Here is an 11,015-nt window from a genome sequence, read left to right as displayed (position 1 = left end):
GTATGAATAACAGATTATTAACACATTACCTCTTTTCATGATTTAGCACTTAGAATATATGCTGCTATATTTCATGAGTCAATTTTTTGAAGGGGCTAAATAAATACAAAAATTAAAACATTTAATCCTGGATATGCCATTAGTTAGAAGTGCAAACCATACAAACAAAACTATTTGCAGCAAACTACTCAGCAAAAGATATTGCAAAAGAATGCCTTACAAGTAATTAGATTCCCAGAAAAAGTTTCATCACAGCTGCTTCAGTAGTTAAAAAGAGACAAGTATCAAAGTTTATTATAACATTGCTGTGTAATGGTTTACATATTTCTCCATTGTGCTTAAGAAGAACTCAGACTTAAAATTATTCTCAAGCAAATGACTAAGCTCTTTATTAAGTGCTACTGCACTCACTGAGTCATTTGTCTTCACCATTAGACAATGATTAAGCTATCTTTTGATCATAGCTATGTACCTGTATAAATATATTACCATGATACAGATACTGTACTATTCTATTTTTAAATTGTCATAGTATTGCCCACTTTTATATTACGTGGTCTTTGAAAAACTATCTACAAGAAAGAACATCTGTATGCACATGTGAGTTTAGATAAAAAGACTGAAGTTGATGTCAAAGGTATTTTCTTTGCAGTATGTTCTAAGGATGAATGGAAGAATTCTTTGAACTTGAAGCCAACTGGACATCTAAAACTAAGTATTTTTGTTATAGATGCAAAACCTGGAACCTGGAATTGTTGCTAGCTGCTTCAGAAGCACTAAGAAAACCAGAAGTTGAGTAAGCTAGAGTAAGATGATGTAGCTTTCAGTGCTTGGCACACTTATCATTCTTAGATGAATGTTTGCCAAAAGCAAATATGGTTATTGGTTACTGAGGTGTTATGACATTGTATAATTGACACAAGACCTTTGAAAACCCAAGCAAACTGGTTTGGGTTGAGATATGTTGCATAGGCCACATATGTTTCTGAACAGTTGCATTGCATTGCAGAAGTAGTGGGTGAGGTCCTAAGACTGGATTCGATATTGAATATAAACCAACATTAAGAAGTTCAAAGTTAGTTCCACAATCTTTAAGAGTTTGACAGTAGTCCCTGTTGGAGTAAGTTCATGTCTTACCATGTAAGTTGGTGAACTGTGTATAGAAGACCTGTGTCTGTATGGTTATGTACAGTCTGATTTATGAAAATGTGGGGGTTTATGCTAGACAAGAGTTTTTGTGGGTAACATACAAATGTTCTTCACACCAATCATTGTTTCAAAAACTTCTTGTGAAGCTGTTTTGAGGAACTGAGTTTGGAAGCTGGTTTGGTATTTGAGGGTTCTCCTGTTTGTGTAGCTCTCTGTGCTTCCAGTTTGGGAGTAGGATGCTTCTAAGTCTATAAAAACCAGGACTCTGCTAAACACTCCCTTTTTTACAGCCTGTCTAGACCTCTAGAAATTGGGAGTGTCCAGCACTTTAACAACGGATGGCTGAGTGTGTATAGCCTTGGTTAACTGCATAAATGCCATCTCAATCCTTAACTCTGAATTCTTGGCACTAGTCAGTGAGTGATTTACTCTCAAATTAACCTGCAAGTGCAATGAGGAATATCACACCAGGCCTGCTGTACTGTACCATTAACAAAAGGTAAATACAAGTACATTAGCCAGAATTATCATAGATTCATAAAATCTCCTGAATTGGAAGGGGCCCACAAAGATTGAGTTCAGCTGCTGGCTCTGCACAGGAACGTCCCCAAGAGTCACACCATGGGCCTGAGAGGATTTTCCGAATGCTTTTTGAGGTCTGTCAGGGTTGGTGCTGTGACCACTTCCCTGGGGGCCTGTCCCAGTGCCCAAACACCTTCTAGGTGAAGAACATTTACCTAACATCCAACCTAAACTTCCCGTGACACAGCTTCAGGCCATTCCCTTGGATCCTGTCACTGGTCACCAGAGAGAAGAGATCAGTGTTTGCACCTCCTTTTACCCTCACCAGGAAATTGTAGACTGTGATGAGGTCTTTCTTGCAGGCTCTTCCAGGCTGAACAAGCGACCCAAGTTGCTCCTCATGCAATTTTCCCTCAAGGCCCTTCACCATCTTTGTTGCCCTCCTTTATGTGCTCTCTAATACCTTTATATCTTTCTTGTACTTTGTCAGCCAAAACTGCCCCCAGCACTTGAGGTGAGGCTGCCCAGTGCAGAGCAGAGCAGGACAATCCCCTCCCTTGCCTGGCTGGCAATGCTGTGCCTGATGCCTCCCAGGACACAGATGGCCCTCCTGGCTGCCAGGGCACTGCTGACTCATATTCCCTAGCCATCTACCAGGACCCCCAGGTCCCTTTAGCTATGCTTCATGATATTTAGCATAGGGTTTTCTTTTTTTCCCTTCAGCTATGAGATACCAGCAGCGTCCCCTTGCACAACTGTGTGTAACTATGACATCAAACAAATTTAATTAAAATATGCTCATGCGCTACCTGTAAGGGATTTAGCAGAGCAGAACAGTTCTGATCTTGTCTAAAAGATGTCAGCTCTATGTACATAGCCACCCTGTTTGCTAAATGCCACTACCTTCTAACCTGAAGAGAGTTGTACATCTTCATTTTACTGGCAGGTGCTTCAATACATTTGATTATTTGATGCCAGTTATATTAATAATGCAATCTGAATGTTTTATCTGGAAAGTATTTCTATATTTTCAAAGTTCCCTGGGCAGATTTTAAAATTCATTCACCAGTTCTCAGAAATATCTACTACATTGTTTTGGTAAAGATCACAGCTACAGTTAATATAGTTGGGGTTCTCACAAGGGAACATACAGGGAGTGGACAGGAGAAACATGATGTTTCTGCTTTCTTAACCAGGCATTTCTAAATTCAACAAATGCTTCCATGCTGCCTTATTAAGAAATTTAAGAATTAACACTAAATAGAATTAACTAGAACAAACCAGTGGCCTATAAATGTGAACTCCACTGTCTTAAAATCTCTAAGGTAAAATAAGGGAAAAGTAGATGGGATAATTTTCTGAAAGAAGGGACAGATGATGAATATGATTCTTTGCCTTTGGAGTCCTAATAACATCAACAAATTTGCATGTTAACTTTTGGGAACATTAGATGTGAGAAGTCATTTAGCAGCTTCCTGGCAATCACATAAAATCAGAAGGCATTATGTCCTTGTCCTCAAGATAGAAAACAAAGTGACAAAAATTAATTTTTTCCATAAGACAAGAGCTTGTTCTAATGTACAAAATGAGAACTTCTAGGAAGAGACAGAGCAGGGAGAGCCTTTCCTCTATTGCTGAGTCCTTCAGCCTGGGAAACCCATGCAATTCCCAAATCCAGCTCCAAGACACGCCTGGCCCAGGCTGGAGCAGCATGTGGTGGCCACCTTGGAGGTTTGGCTTCCCCATGAAGCAAAGGGAGGGCTGTGCTCCGCCTGATTCTTTCCTTTCTTTCCTCACAGACATCTCCCACAGTTGGGTGTGGGGATTTTAAATACTGAGAAAATATTTTCTTTTTTTTTTTTCCATGACTTGACTCAGCGAAGTTTTTGAGGGAGGAGAGCCTGGTTAATTTGTTCTGAGACCCTGGGAAGGTTTATGAGCTTGTGGGATATTTAGGGCCAGGGATTACAAGGGTGAATCTTCAGAAAATCCTTCCTAGTATGCTCTTGGGGAAATGCTGCCTGTTGGTGGATTTCTGACTTTCTGATCCTATGAAAATTTGTACTTGTGGGTGACAGTGGTCACACCAGTATCCCGGGTGCAGCTGGGTCTGAGCTCATGATATCTGCCTGGCTGCATCCCTGTGGGGTGAGCACCAGGATGGGGCACAGACTTGTAATGTCTGTTTTGTTTTATTGGCAGTTGTCACCTGTAACCACCAATTTTCCTCACTGCAAAACCTGGTCATGTCTCAGGGCGTGGCAGAAGCCACTGCTCGGTCCCAGTGGTCAGAAAGAACGAGGCCATACAGTACAGCAGGAGATTGTCTGGATGTGTGGATTGAGCTGTGTTGTGCCATTTGCCCACAGAGCCCCCCCACATGAATACCTGCCGAGGTGACAAGGTTGTGCTGAGGATGCCCAGGTACGGGATGTTTGTCCTGCAAACGGCGCTGCAATGACCCCTGTAGCTAAGGAAGGAGAATTGAAGGGCTCAGTAAAAAGTTCTGAGACTCCCAAAGATGTTGACTGGCATTGGCATGGGACTTTAAGACAAAACAATAAGCATCTGAGTGATTTAAAGTGATCTTCAAAGTAAATATTTAAAGCGATCTTAAAATGCTTGCTATCTTGCAACCAATAGAAATGTTGAAGTAGCAGGTAGGGAGATGGAGTCCATTATTTTTCTGGACCTTTTGGAATTGTTTCAGCTCTGACAAAGCAAATCCCCTCGTGAATGATGAGCTTTCTTTAACTCTGCTTGCAAGGGGTCATCCTAAAACTGAGAGGTAATCCTGTCTCTGTCTCTCTGCTAAACCATGCTGTGCTTCAGTCCAGCTGCCAAAAAGGAAAAATGAAAAAAAAAAAAAAAAAAAAAAAAAAGAGAGGGGAGAGTTTATAAAATTTATTAAAACAGAACAAACCAAGAATGTTCAAATTACTTTTTTTTTTTTTTAACACTTAACTGCCTGGATTTGAACTAGCTATTTATTGGCCAAAGTTTATTTTTTCCTCTCAGTTTTAATCCTACTAATGATGAATTATTTTAAGTAGTATTGGTTAGTTCTTGTTTCTTATTAGAACATTTCCCTTCCTCTTTCCCCTCTTCACCTCATGCTTTATATTTACAGAGAACATCAGGTAACAAGACAAGCCTGGCTTCTGACCAAAAAGGTATTTTAGCTAGAGATTCATTAGTGGGTATAAAAACAGCCAAGCTTGTTTAAAGGCACTTCTTGCACAAGAAGAAAGGGGTTCAATTACCATATTTCATTTAAAGTGAAGATTAAACATCTTTACCAGGACAGTGCACTAATCCCATGAATCCTATTTATGTTGAAATATAGTGCTATTGGCAATAAACAGCAATTTGAGAAGTCATAACCCAAGGAAATAATTGTCAAGTGACTTTAGAGCTCCCTATAAATTTCCTCTTCATGACTTTGGCAGTAGTGTTCAACAACAGAGTTAAATATTTGTTTTAGGTACTCCTGCCTTTAACAGACTAATTAAAAAGATGGAATTCTTTGATTCTATCTCAAATAATTTTACTTCTAATCTCTCTCAGGCAAAGTCAGCTCTGTAAATGGAACTAAACATTTTTTTTTTTCTGAATAGAGACTTTACAGTATAGCAATAAATTCAAGCACTGGGAAAGTAAATGCAACTGAAGTACCCTTAATGATGCTATTGTGTCGTTGTTATGGTTGTAATCCCATTACACAGACCTTTACCTTGAAGGCCATAAATTCTTTGAGAAATAATTCTAATGGGAAGGCACATTACTTAAACATTGTGTTTAAACATGACAAAAAAGAAGATGATTTAAGTTTGAAAAACTAAGTCACACTAACTAAAGTAGTAATAATGGAAGGAGATTAAATTTTTGCCTATCATGCAAACCTTCTAAATTTGTACTTCCTGAGAAACTGTGCAATGGAGCTGTTCCCGGAGCTACTTCTTGTAATCACATGCATGCCTGGAACTTGACATTAAGGATCAGGCCCCCATTCTCTGGGAGGCTCTACTGCAAACTTAAAAACAGTACCTGAACCAGAAAATTGTCAGTCTAAATGCCTGACCCAATGCCCAGTGAAGTCAATGGAAGATTTTTCATTGATTTTAATGATTTAGTTCAGGAGCTAAGTAAGTATTTCTACGACAAAAATCAATATTGTCCCACAGTGGTAATGTTTTCATGTGCTTCTATTGATCCTTTTGACACAGATTACAGGATACCTTGGCACTGTCAACATACCAGGTTTTAACAAACTGATTTGATTTATTAACACCATTTGATTAACATCTGAAGCAGCAAGTATTTATCAAATGTCAGCAAACAAATGTCCAGCAGACAGATCACCACAAAAAATGACTTGTTGCACAGTGTAAGCTGAAGTTCAATAGCAAAAGGCTTTCTGTAAAACCAGTTTATGTGAGAGCCCTACACAATATGCACAGCATAAATTGGGTATTGAGAAACTGGGTTTTTTTTAACCAACTATATCATCAGGCCTAAAAAAAAAGCTCTTACCTCTCCTGGAGTATCTTAATTTACCTCTTTACATGAATGATGAAAAAACCACTGCCGTGACAGCAAGGCTGCAAAAATTATGCCAAAGTTTCCAAATCCAATGGAACTTGCTTAGTCTGTCAGTTAAGTTTTATGATTTTATAACCCATCTTCTAAATAAATACAGTGAAATGCATTATTCTCATTCAGAAATCCATTGCTGTGTTTGGAACATCTGACTTACAAATGGAAGTCCTGGGGCACCAGAAATGGTACTGGTTGTCATTGATATTTACAATGTGATTGTTCAATTGACCATCCTGTAATTTAGCTTTGTCCCTTTATAAACCAACCAAAATCCTTCAGTCATTTATTGAGAATGACTCTTTGAAATCTCTAATTCAACTTGATTTTTGTATGGCTATTTGAAAAATAAATAATTCATATAATTTAACAATTATGTAGTAGTAGTCTGTGGTGCACAGCTTTCCTACTACATGACCAAAATCTACTCTTTCAGGACATCAGATTCTTCCACATGATATTGTTTCTCAGTTTATTAATAGTCACCAGAATGATCCCCAAATTTAAAATATCATTTCCTCCCTTTGAAAGGATCTTTTTCTTCTGGAAGAATATTTGAAACCTTTCAGAATTTTTCTGATCCAAACCCAAAACTACAAGTTATATCTGACACAGACTAGGATGGGTTATATTCATTTGCGATTTCCAAACCAAAGTAAAGCCTAATTTGCTAATTGAATTGGTAACCATTTATCACACATATATGAATATCTCTTACAGTTAAATCGATCATACCAAAAATGTGCATATCATGTAAATCTTATCGGGATCACTAAAATAATGGGACTTTTGTTTACAAGGTGTCGATTGGTTTTAGAAGCTTTGATAATGACTCCAGACAGTCAATAAATACAGAGACTTTTACATAGCCAGTAGGAGCCGAACTAAACTATCTAATCTTTTTAAAATGACAGACAACACAATGAACTCTGAACTTAATCCCCTCCAAACATTAAGGAGACAGTTCAGTGCTTAAAGTACTATTCAAACTCAAACCCTACATTAAAACAAAATCACTAAGTGTCTGATTTAAACACACAGGAAAATTCAGAGGTGAGGCTGATTTTCCTTCCCATTGTGCCTGGGCAGTGGTCTGTGGTGGGCTCCAAGTCTGTCGGTTGCTTGTCTTGGGCAAGGAAAATACTTCTGCGCCTTTTGAAAGTTTGTAGTCAAAACATTAAAAAAACTCCCCAAAACAGAAGGCTTGATTGCTTTTTGTGTCTATCAGGCAAATTTTCCCGTAATGTTTTGAAGCAGATATGGGAGACAATGTTATATGCTACATTTCAAGTTGCAAAATTTACACTGTTGGGCTCATAACCTCTGAAAATGATAAATTGCCTTTAAGAGGAAAAGGAAACTGTAAATGTAAAGCTTATGTTACACTGAGAGATGGGGGAGGAAGGTGGCAGGTAATGGCTAACATACAAGTAGTGTATGTCTGAGCATATAAATATGTTAAATCACCCTTTATTTCAACTTGTCAATTTTTGAAATAGATAATAGGACTGTAGGAAAGTTTTATCCAGTATTAATAAAGTAAGAGAAGAGAAAACAAAAATATCCTTTAAATTATCATTAGCAATTCTTTTGACATAATTGTTTGCTTTCTAACATTATTAGAATCTCTATTTGCAGTGTGAATATGAATCCTCCCAGTACTGCTGAAGGTTCACTATTACCCTGTTTTCCATGAATTGCATCTTGTGTGAGGCTTTTATTAGTTTGTCTTATAAATGTACCTCTTGGGGTAATGAAAAGAGGAATGAATCCATTCTAACATTTTCAGTGCATCCCTCTTGCTTCCTAATGTAAAGCCTGATGTGAAAAAATGTTTTTTGTCTGTTCTTAACATGACCCAGATATCTTTAATGTCTTTCCTGGTTAATTGGAGATGGGATGTGTTAAATATCTGTATGTGTTATTAATTAATTCCACTGGATAGATAATATTTCCTGAAATCTTTTTGATGCTTCTTAGTATCCCAGGTAGACTGCTATTTAAATAATCAATTTAAACAATTTAAATAATCACGTGGACTTTAAATCATAGATTTTTTAATTAACAAAATCTGCTTACATTATAGAATGCAATTTGTTTTTCTACAATTTTGTATATTTGTTTTATAGTATCCTCATTGTCTTGGTAAGTTTCAGTATGTGAATGGCTTCAAATATTTTATGTTATTAACAATGATTCTTAAGTCAGGAATTTCTGATATTCCCACTACCTGGGTTTTGCCGTGATTAATTATTTAGTCTTGTCTTTCCTGCAGTGCTTGGAGAGCAGACTATAGCTTCTTGTTGTTGAATTGTCACTCAGATGAGCTACATTATCAGGACACCCTAAATCTTACAATGGATTGTTATTGAAAGATGTGATATCTGTGTTCTCAGGATGAGATCAACCAGCAGAAGTGAGAGTGTGAGTATTTATTTGGCATCAATGTGTGATATTTTAAACCATTTTCTAAAGTCTGAATTTACATTAACTGTATACAAACTCTATCTTGATTTCAGACTCCAGGTATGCTAATAGATTTTGCTGATGGAACACAAAATTTCAAGATAATCTAATTTAAGAAACTCTCTAAATCCTTACTTTAGAATTTATTTGACTGACAGGGTTTTGCTAATCAGTACTTTCTCTGGTGATCATTTGTGGTAGAATAAGTGGAATTTCATGACAGCTTATTACACAGCACTTTTCCTTTGCAAGAGTTGCCTTTCCTTTCCATATTTGCCTAATTAGTATTTCCTGAATCAGGGAACAGCTACATGTTTCATAATTAAAAAAAAAAAAAAAAAGAAGATAAAGAACCAGAGCTCTGCCAGGTCTGTGCTGAATGAAAGTCCACAATGGCCAACATATTTGTCTTCTGTTTTTTTTCCTTCTTAATTTCTTTAAAACTTTTCTTAACCATTCTAATAGATTGCTTCCTAATCTGCCCCTGGTTAGTTACTATGCATTTAAGGACAAGTACTGTAGAAAATCTTACAATAGGAAAGTTTATGTAAAAGAACTACACAACTGGTTGTGAATAACATCTAACCAGTATCCAGCCAGAGCAGAACCTACAAGTGTCTATAAGATATGCTGCAGCACCTTTTATTCTCAGAAGCTCCTTGGTACGTGCTTTCTCTCCTATTCTCTTTCCTCCACCATGTGTTCCCAAATTCACTGCATTTGGGCAGTGCCATCACACATCAAGTTATAACTAATTTGATTAGTTGAAGGCATTTGTATTTTTTTCTTTATTTGTACCAGTGGTAGCAATGAAAGGGTTTAAGAAAGCTGAATGATGCCTGTTGGCATTGAGGGCAAAGCATCCTTGGCATGGGCTGGATAGCAGAGGACTCCCAGACTCACCATGTCCCCTTGCTGAGGACTATCCCTGGTGCACTCTATGTAACACAGGCCCCCTGCTCTCCTCACCTTGGTGGGGTGTGGGGACCCCTCCTTGGCTGGCTGTGCTGCTCATGGCTGACTCGCTTGGAGCACCAAGCTGTCCCCGTGCCATGGGCTGCTCTGGAGCATGCTGGTGGGGCTGGCCTAGTGACATTCATGTCCTGGGCTAAGGGTGTGCTGCTGTGTTGGGTCTGCCTGCAGTGATTCAGTTTCAATTTTTAAAGCATGGAGCTCTCCTATCACCTGTAGCAGCCTCCCAGCATGGTGTTAGCCCCCAGGGTGGCTCAGTACCGGTGTCTGTGGAGGTCCTGCTCTCCTGAATGGAAACCAAGCACTGCTTTTTGGATAAAATCCCAGGCATGCCATGGCCAGTGAGCTTCTGAACCAAGAAGAAATATAAAGGTGTGACTTTTTTTCCTCCAAAAAGAATAGCATTTACCATATCTTTAATTCCAAACTGTGCAGCAATTTCACAAGGAGTACTTACCAGTTTCCCAATTTTTTAATTGATCAGACCCTGCCCTTACTTTGCCTGTGTGTGTATTTATAGCCGTGTAACACTAAACCAGATTTGCCTTTGTTTTTGTGATTTATGCATTTTTTTTTTTCTTGAACAGGAAAACATTCATTATCAAATGTTGTGAGAACAATACAGTAACTGGAGGTTATTTTATATGAAAATCTCGTTGATTGTTCCTCCCCTAGAAATCTCTCTTGGCAGCTCACTTCCTGCCAAATGAATCAGCAAAAGTTGCTCATGAAAGTTGTTAATATATAATACAATCACCCAGCACTGCATTTGCTCCTTATCTATAAAGTTCTTTTGTGATCAATGATTCACATCACCTTTTGATTATAGTCTCTGAGCACAAACAGTTTCTTAATATAAATTAATGGCCTTGGAATTTCTAAATAAACATTCCCTTTTGTTTAGCATCATTTCCTATTTTCATACCAAAACAGAGACTTATTGTAATTGTTCAGTTTTCACTGGAAAAAGTGTTTGTGGCCTGGAATGTTCTCAAAAAACAAGCGGTTCCTTTCAAAGCTAACAGTGTTGATTTACAAGGTCTAACGTGCTATGTTAATTGAATATAGCTAGGAAATATTACAAAAAAGCAGCTAGTGTGGTGTGATACTTTAAATAATGATTCTTGTACTCATTTACTGGAAAAGAGATTTTCTCTTGGAGTATAGTACTATTTGGCAGTGTTGTTTGCTTGGATGTTTTTTTCTTTCAAAGTAATGAGACCCAGCTATCTAAGCAGCAGATAGTCAAGGCACTTCCTTTAAATTTCCTGATAGCTGTTAACACTACTAAATTGTTAGGCATGCACTCT

Source organism: Coloeus monedula (genome assembly GCF_965178545.1).
Source record: "Coloeus monedula genome assembly, chromosome: 8".
Lineage (NCBI taxonomy): Eukaryota > Metazoa > Chordata > Aves > Passeriformes > Corvidae > Coloeus > Coloeus monedula.
This window is presented reverse-complemented; position numbering follows the sequence as displayed.